At 44.9% G+C, this 16,914-nt stretch overlaps 1 pseudogene; it reads right to left on the reverse strand.

The window, feature by feature from the left end:
• LOC118379495 (neuron navigator 3-like) overlaps positions 1-16,914 on the reverse strand; it is a 276,779-nt pseudogene that overhangs the window by 85,363 nt on the left and 174,502 nt on the right.

Below are 16,914 nucleotides of genomic sequence, written 5' to 3' on the forward strand. Positions count from 1 at the left end.
CTTTCTCTATTTGATAAATCAACAAGACATTTACTCTGATAAATCAGACCCTTTCTCTTTCTATTTGATAAATCAACAAGACATTTACTCTGCTCAGACCCTTTCTCTATTTGATAAATCAACAAGACATTTACTCTGCTCAGACCCTTTCTCTTATTCTGTCCCTCCTGTTCGCCTCAGTCAAATAATGACAGTTTCCATTATAGTCGGAACCACAAATGCATAAAAAATAATGATAATAATAATAGAACAGATAGGAAATTAAACATACTATCAAACCAAAGATTTAATTAGAAGCTTTATTAGAACCGTGGAGTCTGATAATTGAATGAATCTGGGAGTCCACAGAGTAACCAGCAGAGTACTGCATCCAATTTACAGACATTTCTCAAACTTCCAAGGACACATTCATTTAAGTCTTCTCAGAATCCCTATATCCACGCTGTGACATCACCTCCTCACTTCTCTCCCCACTTCTATGATAGCATGTCATCAAATCACAGCTGGACAGAATTAAATCAATGACACATTTCTCTTTCGCCCGGTTTGCGACGGCAGCTTTCTCTCTGTCTGGGAGACTGGAGAGCGTGTCATTTCTGGCGAAGGGCATTCTCGTCTTACATTTGCATCTTGGTAATTTAGCAGACGCTCTTATCCAGAGCGACTTACATTCAGTGCATTCAACAACCACATATCACCGTCACTGCTAGTAAACCTTCCTTTAAAAAAAGCAGCTATCGCTAAAATCAGTGCTAATATGAAAAGCTATTAGAGAGAAACTGTGGACTTTGATCTGCAACGTACTATGTGGATACAGCAGGCTTTCGCTTCAGCCCAAGCAGTACCACAAACTGACTCAACTAATCCTATTCTTCAATCAAGAAACCACAGTTTCTCCCATTGGTTTCAATGCAGTCTATAGGGTTGGACAACTAGCTGTGGTCCAGAAACACAAGTAACGCTCCATGTTATGGTTTCCCAAAGGTACAGATCCAGGATCAGCTTCGCCTCCCCCAATCCTAGCCTTAATCGTTATTGGAGAAAATGCAATAATGATCCAAGATCATCAGCTAGGGGAAATTGCACCCTCCTCCAACAGTAACCCAAATAGTTGTGAGGAAGCCACGCCCTTACCTGTCTGCGTCCCCGTGTACCTCCTTGACCACCCTCTGGGTGACCTCTAGCGCCGTGTTCAGGTCAGGGGCGCGACCGACGTTCCGTGAGTATAGGTGAAGACCACCGTCTGTAAGGTACCTACGAAGAAGAAACTACATCACTAAGCTGGGTTGTGTTTGCGACTGTGTGTATCGGGAGTGTGAGTGTGTGTGTGTATTGGGAGTGTGTGTGCGTGTGTGCATGCCCACGTGTGTGCGCACACATTTACAGGGTTGTAATCAGAGACGGCTGATAGGACATGAAAGCACATTAGGTTTAAGCTAATTAGGGTCATAATTCAGCTAATCCCTCTTCATCCTTAGGTGCTATACGTTTGGCCCCTACAGTAACTTAATCATAGTTAATGTGGATGGTTCGTTCGGGTGGTGTTCAATAAATCAATTTCATACATGAACAAATAGGATGGGAGAACTGATGCAGGTATGAGTTCCACATGGCACGCTCTTCCCTTTATAGTGCACTACTTTATACCAGAGCCCTATGAGACCTGGTCAAATGTAGTGCACTATATAGGGAATAACGTGCCATCTGGGACACAGATCATGTGGGTGTTGGGGAAGATCAGTGTCCACAGAGGAACGGCTAACACAGTGATGTACAATAGATCTGGGCTATTTCTTTCTCACTGAGCGATGTGTCAGCCAGCGCACTATTGAGAGTTGGTATGGAATGTACACGTATGGTGAATTCCTCCCGTCGCAGCTCAATAGCTGTGTGAAAGCCACAACTTCTTCGCCCCTCATATGTTCTCCTGTCTCACCATTCCATTTGGAAGAATCGCGAAAGCCTTGGCAATAACTGTGATTTTTTTCTTCAATAACAGGATTGACCCTGAATGTGTGTGTCTGGGGGTGTTGGGAAAAGCAGAAGACACATTTACCTTCTAATCAACGGACAATAAAGAATATATTCTATTCTGTCTATGGCATAGTCGCTTACCCACTGGTGATGTCATCTGTCCTGACGTTCTTCCCCAGGATGTCTCCGTCGCTCATGTACCCTGCCACGTCCATCTCCAGCATCCCCTCCGGCCCTCCTCCCTTCTCCCCCTGCTCGGCCCCTCTCGCCCCTGCCGTTGCTGCTCGCCTCAGGGGGGCACTGTACACAAACCGGGAGGAGTCCGAGTGACCGTACCGCCCAGTGGCGCCACCTGTGCTGGCACCCGTCCGAGGTGGTGGGACTGTGGTGTAGGTACTGGGCATAGAAGGGGCGTCGCCTGCTTGTAGGCGGGGGCTTGGGGCTGATTGTCCGAGGCGCCAGGAGGTCATGGGGGCGGAGCGACTGGTAATGCTCCGCCCGTTGACCTCTGTGGTCACTGTGCTGTCGAAGGTCGTCTCCAAGGTGCTGAAGAGGGCAGAGAGTTGGAGAGAGCAGAAAAGAGGGAGAGAGAGAGAGAGAGAGGAAAAGAGAGAGGAAAAGAGTGAGGGAGAGGGAAAAAAGAGAGAGAGAGAGACATAGAGGAAAAAGAGAGAGGAAAAGAGTGAGAGAGGGGAGAGTGAGAAAGAGAGCGTGATTAGGAAAGTTTAGGGACAGATCAGCTCAGCCCCTGGCACAGCCACAGAGAGGATTTGAGCAGAGTGATCAATACTTTCAGCTCTGCTGACACTTTACAAATATTCCCAATATTTCCACCAGGGTCAGCTCTGGGGTGAAGTGCAAAACTGATCCAAGATCAGCATCTAGGTTCAACTTCACCCCAAGGTGACAGGAGTTTAGTTTGGAGAGACCCTGTTGAATGACCATATGGTGAACCCATAGCCAGGTCAACACACAGACCCAAATGTCCAATCCCTAAAATATGTTCCTATTAGCATGTGCACTGTTGTATGAAGGATAAATTGCTCAGGCAGAAAGATTGGTAGTGTTGTTGCAACGAAGCAGTTTCCCTAAAATGGATGCCACTCGTTACCTCCACACACATCACCTACTGTATGTGTGTGTTTGTGTGTGAGTGTGTCCAGCCTGCTATCTCGTAGCCTGACCTTCCTAAAGTTATATTTCGTTCAGTGTTGTAAAGGGATAGTTCACTCAAAAACTATGCAAAACACATAATCACATTTATGCAAAACACAATCTCAGTTTTTGCTCGTTACTGAAAGTGCTCTATTGCACGCACACACACGCACACACGCACATACGCAAACACACGCACACACACACACACACACACACACACACACACACACACACACACACACACACACACACACACACACACACACACACACACACACACACACACACACACACACACACACACACACACACACACACACACACTGCTTGAGCTCTCTCTGGTGGAAAGATAACTACATTACACTCATGTCTGGAGGTCACTCCATCATTGGTCTATAATCCACAAATATCAATGTCCTAAAATCTACACGTTCCAATACATTCCATCCTATTCACACTATGGGTGTTTATATCTAACGATTTATAAAACAGGATATATAACTTATTTTTAAAGAGATTCAAACTGTATCTAACAAGAGCCAAAGTAAAGATGCTGAGAGAAGCATAACAACAAGATGGATTGTGATGATCATTAGGGACAGATGACATCCATCTTAAACCACTGTCTAACACTGAGACTGATCCATCTCTAAACCACTGTCTAACAGTGAGACTGATCCATCTCTAACTACTGACTGAGACTGATCCATCTCTAACCACTGTCTAACACTGAGACTGATCCATCTTAAACCACTGTCTAACACTGAGACTGATCCATCTCTAACCACTGTCTAACACTGAGACTGATCCATCTCTAACCACTGTCTGAGAGTGAGACGGATCCATCTCTAACTACTGACTGAGACTGATCCATCTCTAACCCCTGTCTAACACTGAGACTGATCCATCTTAAACCACTGTCTAACACTGAGACTGATCCATCTCTAACCACTGTCTGAGAGTGAGACTGATCCATCTCTAACCACTGTCTGAGAGTGAGACTGATCCATCTCTAACCACTGTCTAACACTGAGACTGATCCATCTTAAACCACTGTCTAACACTGAGACTGATCCATCTCTAACCACTGTCTAACACTGAGACAGATCCATCTCTAACCCCTGTCTAACACTGAGACTGATCCATCTTAAACCACTGTCTAACACTGAGACTGATCCATCTCTAACCACTGTCTAACACTGAGACTGATCCATCTCTAACCACTGTCTAACACTGAGACTGATCCATCTTAAACCACTGTCTAACACTGAGACTGATCCATCTCTAAACCACTGTCTAACACTGAGACTGATCCATCTCTAACCACTGTCTAACACTGAGACTGATCCATCTCTAACCACTGTCTAACACTGAGACTGATCCATCTTTAACCACTGTCTAACACTGAGACTGATCCATCTTTAACCACTGTCTAACACTGAGACTGATCCATCTTTAACCACTGTCTAACACTGAGACTGATCCATCTCTAACCACTGTCTAACACTGAGACTGATCCATCTCTAACCCCTGTCTAACACTGAGACTGATCCATCTCTAACTACTGACTGAGACTGATCCATCTCTAACCCCTGTCTAACACTGAGACTGATCCATCTCTAACTACTGACTAACACTGAGACTGATCCATCTCTAACCACTGTCTAACACTGAGACTGATCCATCTCTAACCACTGTCTAACACTGAGACTGACTGTCTAACACTGAGACATCCATCTCTAACCCCTGTCTAACACTGAGACTGATCCATCTCTAACTACTGACTGAGACTGATCCATCTCTAACCACTGTCTAACACTGAGACTGATCCATCTCTAACCACTGTCTAACACTGAGACTGATCCATCTTAAACCACTGTCTAACACTGAGACTGATCCATCTCTAACCACTGTCTAACACTGAGACTGATCCATCTCTAACCACTGTCTAACACTGAGACTGATCCATCTCTAACCACTGTCTAACACTGAGACTGATCCATCTCTAACCACTGTCTAACACTGAGACTGATCCATCTCTAACCACTGTCTGATCCATCTTCTAACCACTGTCTAACACTGAGACTGATCCATCTCTAACCCCTCTAACACTGAGACTGATCCATCTCTAACCACCTGAGACTGATCCATCTCTAACCACTGACTGAGACTGATCCATCAGTCACACACACACACCCACACACACACACACACACACACACACAACCCACTGTGATCCATCTCTAAACTGACTGAGACTGATCCATCTCTAACCCCTGTCTAACACTGAGACTGATCCAGCTCTAACTACTGACTGAGACTGATCCATCTTCTAACCACTGTCTAACACTGAGACATTTTCAGATCCATCTCTAACTCTTACTGACTAACACTGAAGATCCATCTTAAACCACTCAAAATAATGTATTTATTTATTTTATGACACATTTTCTAACCACTGAGACTGATCCATCTTTAACCACTGTCTAACACTGAGACTGATCCATCTCTAACCACTGTCTGAGACTGATCCATCTCTAACCACTGTCTAACATCCATCTCTAACCACTGACTGAGTGATCTATATCAGGATCAGTCTCAACCACTGATCTAACACATGAACACACACACACACACATCACACACACACACACAGTGTCTGAGACTGATCCATCTCTAACCACTGTCTAACACTGAGACATCCACACTCACCAGTGTCTGAGACTGATCCATCTCTAACCACTGACTACTTCCTGAGAACAATATGTTTCTCTAGTACCACTGACAGATTGATGGGGGATCATGTCTCCACACCAGTGTGTGTGTCAAATCCCATGAACACACACACACACACACACACACACACACACACACACACACACACACACACACACACACACACACACACGTGTGTAACGTTACAGCAGTGTGTCTCTATGGAACAATATTTTTCAGCAGTATGTGGACAGAGAGAGAGATAGGGGGAAGTAATGTGTGTGTGTGTGTGTGTGTGTGTGTGTGTGTGTGTGTGTGTGTGTGTGTGTGTGTGTGTGTGTTTGGAGGAGAGAGGAGAGCTGTGACTGTAGCGTTCCAGACCTGGTTGCCAGATCCTGATCAGGTATCCATTAGGTTTCCCCCATAGTGTTTGAGATAACCTGCTGTGGCGTGCCACTGAGCAGGTGTGTTTGATTATTTCTGTGCCAGTGCTGTGTGCAGGCAGGGTGTGGAAGCCCCATTGTCAGAGGGTCACCACTGCCCCCTATGGTACATGTTGGTACCGCAGCTCCAATAATGTAGTCTGAAGCGATTCTCTAAAGCCCTGTTTACACTTGGAGCTAACATGGGTCATGTGACCTGATCTTATCCACATCCTGATTGTGCCCACATTTTCAGAAATGTGTCTATACATGGTATTAAAAAGTGTCTCTTATCTGTCCATTGTCTACGCATTGTGATAAGATTCCCTGGTGGCTCCTTGCAGGCAAATTATTTCACAGCTATTCTTTCAAAATAATATGTATTTATTTATTTTATGACACATTTTGACGACATTAACCAATGGTGCCAGCTGTCAATGATCTTAGGATCAGGGTGATTTACATGGCTTCACTGTCCTGATCCATCTACTCTACAATAAGACACAATGCATGTCTGACTACCTCCTGAAGTGACCTATATCAGTGTCTAGGTGGGGTCTGACTACCTCCTGAAGTGATCTATATCAGTGTCTAGGTGGGGTCTGACTACTTCCTGAAGTGATCTATATCAGTGTCTAGGTGGGGTCTGACTACCTCCTGAAGTGATCTATATCAGTGTCTAGGTGGGGTCTGACTACTTCCTGAAGTGATCTATATCAGTGTCTAGGTGGGGTCTGACTACCTCCTGAAGTGATCTATATCAGTGTCTAGGTGGGGTCTGACTACTTCCTGAAGTGATCTATATCAGTGTCTAGGTGGGGTCTGACTACTTCCTGAAGTGATCTATATCAGTGTCTAGGTGGGGTCTGACTACTTCCTGAAGTGATCTATATCAGTGTCAAGGTGGGGTCTGACTACTTCCTGAAGTGATCTATATCAGTGTCTAGGTGGGGTCTGACTACCTCCTGAAGTGATCTATATCAGTGTGTCTAGGTGGGTGTCAAGGTGACTACTTCCTGAAGTGATCTATATCAGTATGTAGGTGGGGTCTGACTACCTCCTGAAGTGATCTATATCAGTGTCTAGGTGGGGTCTGACTACTTCCTGAAGTGATCTATATCAGTGTCTAGGTGGGGTCTGACTACCTCCTGAAGTGATCTATATCAGTGTCTAGGTGGCGTCTGACTACTTCCTGAAGTGATCTATATCAGTGTCTAGGTGGGGTCTGACTACTTCCTGAAGTGATCTATATCAGTGTCTAGATGGAGAGGCTGGTGGGGGATGGGGCCCAGGGCATGAATCAGTCCACACACAGTAGTAGGTGACAGATCCCTCACATTTCCATGTATCTAATGCACGCACACACACACACACACACACACACACACACACACACACACACACACACACACACACACACACACACACACACACACACACACACACACACACACACACACACACACACACACACACACACACACACACACACACACACACTCCTGTCTCCTGGTACCCTGCGGCCTCCAGGAAGGTGGAAGACTGATATGGTGTCATCACGGAGGCTAACCCACAGTATGGGAGCGGCCCTCTTCCTCTCCAAACCCGGAAATCAATAGTCAGGATGAAACGGGGTGGAAACAGCACAGGAAGAATGGGGGAGGGGTCACAACCTTGATGTGTGTATCCACATTTACAGAGAATATTGCTTTCCCATCGTTGACCTGGAGTGCACTGGTTAAGGTAATATGAAGGACAGTCGAGTAATGATCCTGCCTGTCTGGAGTATGTACTACAAGCATTTCGCTACACTCGCATTAACATCTGCTAACCATGTGTATGTGACAAATAAAATTTGATTTGATTCATTCAATAGGTCTGCATTGGGCTGCCGCTGGTTGAAATGCATGGGGGTGTTGAGGTAGAGCTGTATGTGCGGTGGGCGCCCAGGTTGACAGGTGTTACAGATCAATTGGTTTCACCACTGATGGCGTGAAGGAAAAGAGTTTAGCCTGTGCAAGTCTACGTCCCAAATGGCACCCTATTCCCTACACAGTGCACAGGGCTCTGGTCAAAGTAGTGCACTACAGGGAACAGGGTGCCATTTGAGACACCGCCTAAGCCTGCATCTGTGAGAAATCACATGCTCTCCTCAGCACGGTGTATCTGCCCAGCAGATATCCAAACATCGTATAGCTGTGAATAATTGACTCTGCCTATAACGCTGTAAACACCAATTAAACAAACTAGACCGGGTAAAGCTTGTACATTTAAAATGTCATCCGAGGAGTCAGAATCCCATGGGACTAATACACAGCCACAGTGGAAAGGGATTTTTAGGGGCAATTGTTCTTTTCTTGCAATATGGGGAATTGCCCTTGAAGAGCACAGCATCTTTTCATATGCGGAAAACATATTTCTCTTCAAATGTCAATCAATACTATTTTTTTAATTCCGTCTGGGTGTAGGTTGGACAGGGAATCAAACATGGGCTTTGATCGATACAGATTATCTGTGGTGGTGTGGCAACATCTGGGTCTTGGAGGAGTGTGGAGGGTTTCTGTGAGGAATGTTAGTGTTGTGGTGTATGGCGCTCTGTTTCAAGAGTTCAATTACAAAGCGGGTGGGGGGTCATGGGGCTGGGATTCACACGTTAGAATCAGCCATAGAGAACAACCAGTATATGAGTTAAAACAGAGAAACTACCACACAGAGAGGTCCTTTAAATGGGTTATAACAGAGAAACCACCATGTAGAGAGGTCCTTTACATTTCCATGCAGAGAGGTCCTTTACATCAGATTGATGACAAACACAGCCTCTCTATCAGCTGGACCAGATGGCCATGAAGTACGCATGGAAATGAAGCTCCAGTCAGAAAATAAAAATAAATCCCTCATATAAATAACGATCACACACTGTGGGCCGGTTCTTCATGCAGCAGTGATTCATTACAATGGAGGTGAAAAACCTTCGCCCTGATTACCTCTTCACGCCAATTTCTGTGTGTGAAAGACCTTTTAATGACTTGCCCATTCTCTAGTTACGAGCCACATTGGAATTCCTGTCTGATACCCTCACTCTATTTACACTCATATATACTGTAGCAGACAGACTGACAGGCGGGCAGACAGGCAGGCGGGCAGGCAGACAGACAGGCGGGCAGACAAACAGGCGGACAGACAGACAGGCAGACAGGTGGGCAGACAGGCAGGCAGACAGGTGGGCAGACAGACAGACAGACAGCGGGCAGACAGGCAGGCAGACAGGTGGGCAGGCAGACAGACAGGCGGGCAGACAAACAGGCGGACAGACAGACAGGCAGGCACAGGCAGGCAGACAGGGAGGCGGGCAGACAGGTTTCTACACAGATAATCCTTCATGCATGCTGGGTGGTGTCTCAATGGAATAACACAGTGGCCCTGGGGGTCTAACTGGAGTCAATGTGCTAGAGAGTCAATGTGCTAGAGAGTCAATGTGCTAGAGGTCAATGTGCTAGAGAGTCAATGTGTTAGAGAGTCAAGTGCTAGAGAAACAATGTGCTAGAGAGTCAATGTGCAGTCAATGTGCTAGAGAGTCAATGTGCTAGAGAGTCAATGTGCTAGAGAGTCAATGGCTAGAGAGTTGAGGAGAGTCAATGTGCTAGAGAGTCAATGTGCTAGAGAGTCAATGTGCTAGAGAGTCAATGTGCTAGATAATCAATGTGCTTCAATGTGCTAGAGAGTGTCCAATGTGCTAGAGAGTCAATGTGCTAGAGAGTCAATGTGCTAGAGAGTCAATGTGCTCAATGTGCTAGAGAGTCAATGTGCTAGAGAGTCAATGTGCTAAGTGTCTCAATGTGCTGGAAGTCAACAGTCAATGTGCTAGAGAGTCCTAGAGAGTCAATGTGCTAGAGAGTCAATGTGCTAGAGAGTCAATGTGCTAGAGTCAATGTGCTAGAGTCAATGTGCTAGAGAGTCAATGTGCTAGAGAGTCAATGTGCTAGAGAGTCAATGTGCTAGAGAGTCAATGTGCTAGAGTCAATGTGCTAGAGAGTCAATGTGCTAGAGAGTCAATGTGCTAGAGAGTCAATGTGCTAGAGAGTCAATGTGCTAGAGAGTCAATGTGCTAGAGAGTCAATGTGCTAGAGAGTCAATGTGCTAGAGAGTCAATGTGCTAGTCAATGTGCTAGAGAGTCAATGTGCTAGAGAGTCAATGTGCTCAATGTGAGAGTCAATGTGCTAGAGAGTCAATGTGCTAGAGAGTCAATGTGCTAGAGAGTCAATGTGCTAGAGAAACAATGTGAGAGTCAATGTGCTAGAGAGTCAATGTGCTAGAGAGTCAATGTGCTAGAGAGTCAATGTGCTAGAGAGTCAATGTGCTAGAGAGTCAATGTGCTAGAGAGTCAATGTGCTAGAGAGTCAATGTGCTGCTAGAGTCAATGTGCAATGTGCTAGAGAGTCAATGTGCTAGAGAGTCAATGTGCTAGAGAGTCAATGTGCTAGAGTCAATGTGCTAGAGAGTCAATGTGCTAGAGAAACAATGTGCTAGAGAGTCAATGTGCTAGAGAGTCAATGTGTCAATGTGCTAGAGAGTCAATGTGCTAGAGAGTCAATGTGCTAGAGAGCAATGTGAGAGAGTCAATGTGCTAGAGAAGTCAATGTGCTAGAGAGTCAATGTGCTGAGAGAGAAAGTCAATGTGCTAGAGAGTCAATGTGCTAGAGAAACAATGTGCTAGAGAGTCAATGTGCTAGAGAAGTCAATGTGCTAGAGAGTCAATGTGCTAGAGAGTCAATGTGCTAGAGAAACAATGTGCTAGAGAGTCAATGTGCTAGAGAGTCAATGTGCTAGAGAAACAATGTGCTAGAGAGCTAGAGAGTCAATGTGCTAGAGAGTCAATGTGCTAGAGAGTCAATGTGCTAGAGAAACAATGTGCTAGAGAGTCAATGTGCTAGAGAAACAATGTGCAGTCAATGTGCTAGAGTCAATGTGCTAGAGAAACAAGAGAGTCAATGTGCTAGAGAAACAATGTGCTAGAGAGTCAATGTGCTAGAGAGTCAAGTGCTAGAGAGTCAATGTGCTAGAGAGTCAATGTGCTAGAGAAGTCAATGTGCTAGAGAAACAATGTGCTAGAGAGTCAATGTGCTAGAGAGTCAATGTGCTAGAGAAACAATGTGCTAGAGAGTCAATGTGCTAGAGAGTCAATGTGCTAGAGAGTCAATGTGCTAGAGAAACAATGTGCTAGAGAGTCAATGTGCTAGAGAAACAATGTGCTAGAGAGTCAATGTGCTAGAGAGTCAATGTGCTAGAGAAACAATGTGCTAGAGAGTCAATGTGCTAGAGAGTCAATGCTAGAGAGTCAATGTAGAGAGTCAATGTGCTAGAGAAACAATGTGCTAGAGAGTCAATGTGCTTGAGAGTCAATGTGAAGAGAAACAATGTGCTAGAGAGTCAATGTGCTAGAGTCAAAACAATGTGCTAGAGAGTCAATGTGCTAGAGAGTCAATGTGCTAGAGAAACAAGTAGAGTCAATGTGCTAGAGAAACAATGTGCTATAGAGTCAATGTGCTTGAGAGTCAATGTGCTAGAGAGTCAATGTGCTATAGAGTCAATGTGCTAGAGAAACAATGTGCTAGAGAGTCAATGTGCTAGAGAGTCAATGTGCTTGAGAGTCAATGTGCTAGAGAGTCAATGTGCTAGAGTCAATGTGCTTGAGAGTCAATGTGCTAGAGAGTCAATGTGCTGAGAGTCAATGTGCTAGAGTCAATGTGCTAGAGAAAGTCAATGTGCTAGAGAGTCAATGTGCTAGAGAGTCAATGTGCTAGAGAGTCAATGTGCTAGAGAAACAATGTGCTAGAGAAACAATGTGCTATAGAGTCAATGTGCTAGAGAAACAAGTCAATGTGCTAGAGAGTCAATGTGCTAGAGAGTCAATGTGCTAGAGAGTCAATGTGCTTGAGAGAGCTAGAGAGTCAATGTGTCAATGTGCTAGAGAGTCAATGTGCTAGAGAAACAATGTGCTAGAGAGTCAATGTGCTAGAGAGTCAATGTGCTAGAGAGTCAATGTGCTTGAGAGTCAATGTGCTAGAGAGTCAATGTGCTAGAGAGTCAATGTGCTAGAGAAACAATGTGCTAGAGAGTCAAGCTAGAGAGTCAATGTGCTAGAGAAACAATGTGCTAGAGAGTCAATGTGCTTGAGAGTCAATGTGCTAGAGAAACAATGTGCTATAGAGTCAATGTGCTAGAGAGTCAATGTGCTATAGAGTCAATGTGAGAGTCAATGTGCTAGAGAAACAATGTGCTAGAGAGTCAATGTGCTGAGAGTCAATGTGCTAGAGAAACAATGTGCTATAGAGTCAATGTGCTTGAGAGTCAATGTGCTTGAGAGTCAATGTGCTAGAGAGTCAATGTGAGAGTCAATGTGCTAGAGAAACAATGTGAGAGTCAATGTGCTAGAGAAACAATGTGCTAGAGAGTGCTTGAGAGTCAATGTGCTAGAGAGTCAATGTGCTATAGAGTCAAGCTAGATAAACAATGTGCTATAGAGTCAATGTGCTAGAGAAACAATGTGCTAGAGAGTCAAGCTAGAGAAACAATGTGCTAGAGAGTCAATGTGCTTGAGAGTCAATGTGCTAGAGAGTCAATGTGCTAGAGAGTCAATGTGCTAGAGAAACAATGTGCTAGAGAGTCAATGTGCTAGAGAAACAATGTGCTAGAGAGTCAATGTGCTAGAGAAACAATGTGCTAGAGAGTCAATGTGCTTGAGAGTCAATGTGCTAGAGAAACAATGTGCTAGAGAGTCAATGTGCTAGAGAACAATGTGCTAGAGAGTCAATGTGCTATAGAGTCAATGTGCTAGAGAAACAATGTGCTAGAGAAACAATGTGCTAGAGAGTCAATGTGCTTGAGAGTCAATGTGCTAGAGAAACAATGTGCTATAGAGTCAATGTGCTAGAGAAACAATGTGCTAGAGAGTCAATGTGCTAGAGAAACAATGTGCTAGAGAGTCAATGTGCTAGAGAAACAATGTGCTAGAGAGTCAATGTGCTTGAGAGTCTGCTAGAGAAACAATGTGCTATAGAGTCAATGTGCTTGAGAGTCAATGTGCTAGAGAGTCAATGTGCTATAGAGTCAATGTGCTAGAGAAACAATGTGCTAGAGAGTCAATGTGCTTGAGAGTCAATGTGCTAGAGAGTCAATGTGCTAGAGAGTCAATGTGCTAGAGAGTCAATGTGCTTGAGAGTCAATGTGCTAGAGAGTCAATGTGCTTGAGAGTCAATGTGCTAGAGAGTCATGTGCTCGAGAGTCAATGTGCTAGAGAAACAATGCTAGAGAGTCAATGTGCTATAGAGTCAATGTGCTAGAGAAACAATGTGCTAGAGAGTCAATGTGCTATAGAGTCAATGTGCTAGAGAAACAATGTGCTAGAGTAGAGAGTCAATGTGCTTGAGAGTCAATGTGCTAGAGAAACAATGTGCTATAGAGTCAATGTGCTTGAGAGTCAATGTGCTAGAGAAACAAATGGTGCTTTATTGATCAGTAGCGCCGCGCTCCTTTCTGGTGGCGGTGAGGAACACACGCTGCCATCTGTCACGGCTGTTCCGCCGCCTTGTCACCATCCCCACAAATGGGTCATAAATATCAGAATAATCCATTGGAGAAGAGAAGAGTACGGCCCAGAGAAGAGTACAGCCCAGAGAAGAGTACAGCCCAGAGAAGAGTACAGCCCAGAGAAGAGTACAGCCCAGAGAAGAGTACAGCCCAGAGAAGAGTACCCTGAGTACGGCCCAGAGAAGAGTACAGCCCAGAGAAGAGTACGGCCCAGAGAAGAGTACAGTCCAGAGAAGAGTACAGCCCAGAGAAGAGTACAGCCCAGAGAAGAGTACGGCCCAGAGAAGAGTACGGCCCAGAGAAGAGTACGGCCCAGAGAAGAGTACAGCCCAGAGAAGAGTACAGCCCAGAGAAATACGGCCCAGCCCAGAGAAGAGTACAGCCCAGAGAAGAGTACAGCCCAGAGAAGAGTACAGCCCAGAGAAGAGTACAGCCCAGAGAAGAAGAAGAGTACAGCCCAGAGAAGAGTACAGCCCAGAGAAGAGTACAGCCCAGAGACGAGTACAGCCCAGAGAAGAGTACAGCCCAGAGAAGAGTACAGCCCAGAGAAGAGTACAGCCCAGAGAAGAGTACAGCCCAGAGAAGAGTACAGCCCAGAGAAGAGTACAGCCCAGAGAAGAGTACAGCCCAGAGAAGAGTACAGAGAAGAGTACAGCCCAGAGAAGAGTACAGCCCAGAGAAGAGTACAGCCCAGAGAAGAGTACGGCCCAGAGAAGAGTACAGCCCAGAGAAGAGTACGGCCCAGAGAAGAGTACAGCCCAGAGAAGAGTACGGCCCAGAGAAGAGTACAGCCCAGAGAAGAGTACAGCCCAGAGAAGAGTACAGCCCAGAGAAGAGTACAGCCCAGAGAAGAGTACAGCCCAGAGAAGAGTACAGCCCAGAGAAGAGTACAGCCCAGAGAAGAGTACAGCCCAGAGAAGAGTACAGCCCAGAGAAGAGTACAGCCCAGAGAAGAGTACAGCCCAGAGAAGAGTACAGCCCAGAGCCATGACAAAAACCCATGATCATTATTATGACTCGCCGGAGATCAGCCAATACATTCCTTTAATGCCAACAGGCTGCTGTTGTGACGGACCAGACATGATAGGTTGTGGATTTCTGTCCCCCTCAAACACCATCAAAGTGTGCCAGTAGCGTGTAAGTACTTGATTAGAATATCTAGGAAATATCAAGATAGGGTAATTGGGGGAAAATCATAAAGAGCTTTGAGACTTCTGAAATACGGTATCTGTCTTTATATTCTGATCCAATCAGAATGTTTAATCTGAAAATAGAAGGCCAGACTGTTTAAAACCCTGAAAACATCAGGAATCCTAAATAATAACTGACCAGTGTTTTAGTTGAGGACCTGATATAATTATAATCATATCAACTTTAGATTGAGGAACTGCAGAGAATGAAAAACATGTAATTGTACGAGGTCAACAATTTCAATTCCAGTCAATTCAGAAAGTAAACCAAATCAAATTCCAATTCAACATTGTTGTAATTGAAAGCATTGAAAACAATTGGAATTTCAGTGTACTTCCTGAATTGTCTTGAATTGAAATGGAATTGACCCCCAACCCTGAGTCCCACAGTGGACGTTCCCGAGCCCCTTGCTCACCTGTGACTGATCTGCGTCCCCCGCAGACTGGACATGGTCTCCTCCAGGTTCTGCCGTAGGTCAGCAATGTTCTTCACTGTCCGCATGCGTCTCGTCTCGGGGTCTTCCCCTGTAATGCACAGAGAAGGGGTTTATGAGAGATGTTGGGCTCTGTGGTAAAGTTTCCCTTAAGTAAAGATCTAGGATCAGCTTCCTCTGTCCCGATTCTAACCTTAACCATTAGTGGGAGAAAAAGCAAAACTGACCAAACATCAGCGTCTAGGGGCAACTTCATGTTACACCAGATGTGGGCTCCTGTAACATTCTGTTTCCTCAAGACGCGTCATACATCAGCATCACCAACATCACCATGACAACGCGCTCTGACGGGTAGCATGGGTACGCATTCCAAGATGCTGTGCCGACAGTTTGAACCCGTCTCAGCTGTCAGGGTGGAATTGTCAACGAAACATGTTTTTAGTGGAAAAAGGACGTTTCTGCAGTCCTGCCATTTTCAACACGAACATAGAACCCGCTGCCATGACACTGCATTCTCATTCTGGAAGCTACAACATATATTTCGCCTCAACAGCTAAATCTCAGATAGTCTTTCAATCTTAGTCAGTCCCATCGAAATGCATTTCATCTCAGTCCAGGACCTTTCCCTTGATTCCAGGTCAGCTCCGACTGTAACATCTTCATGTTTTATATACTTACAATAGTTATATATAAGACTAATTCACAGTGAAGTGCCTGTTGCAGTACATTGAGCCCATTCTACTGAAGTATATTAAACACATTCTACTGCAGTATATTAAACCCATTCTACTGAAGTATATTAAACCCATTCTACTGATATTATATATAAAAACACATTCTACTATTGCAGTACATTAAACCCATTCTACTGAAGTATATTAAACCCATTCTACTGAAGTATATTAAACACATTCTACTGCAGTATATTAAACCCATTCTACTGAAGTATATTAAACCCATTCTACTGAAGTATATTAAACCCATTCTATTGCAGTACATTAAGCCCATTCTATTGCAGTACATTAAGCCCATTCTATTGCAGTACATTCTAAAGGGTAGCTACTAATAAGCAGTAGAGTGCTACAGTGCTTGTAGTTTGCGTTCCAAATGGCATCCTATTCCCTACATAGTGCACTAGTTTTGACCAGAGCCCTATAGGCCATGTTCAAAAGTAATGCAGTGTGCAGGGAAAAGGGTGCCATTTGGATTTGACCCGTGGCAGTGTCTTCCCACAAACACAGTCGTAGACACACCAGCTGTAGGAAGACACTACAGTGCAATAGTCCAAGGGCAAGGCCCCGCATATCTGCCTGCCTCGTCCAATTAGGCCTGGCTACGCTCCAGCCATCATCGCCTCTGTCAGCGGACACCATGGGCTGGTAATTAACATGAGTTGTGGGAGACCCAAAATGGATGCCAGTCACAGCAGCTTC

The sequence above is a fragment of the Oncorhynchus keta genome, unplaced genomic scaffold (assembly GCF_023373465.1).
Source record: "Oncorhynchus keta strain PuntledgeMale-10-30-2019 unplaced genomic scaffold, Oket_V2 Un_contig_8101_pilon_pilon, whole genome shotgun sequence".
In the NCBI taxonomy this organism is placed as follows: Eukaryota; Metazoa; Chordata; class Actinopteri; order Salmoniformes; family Salmonidae; genus Oncorhynchus; species Oncorhynchus keta.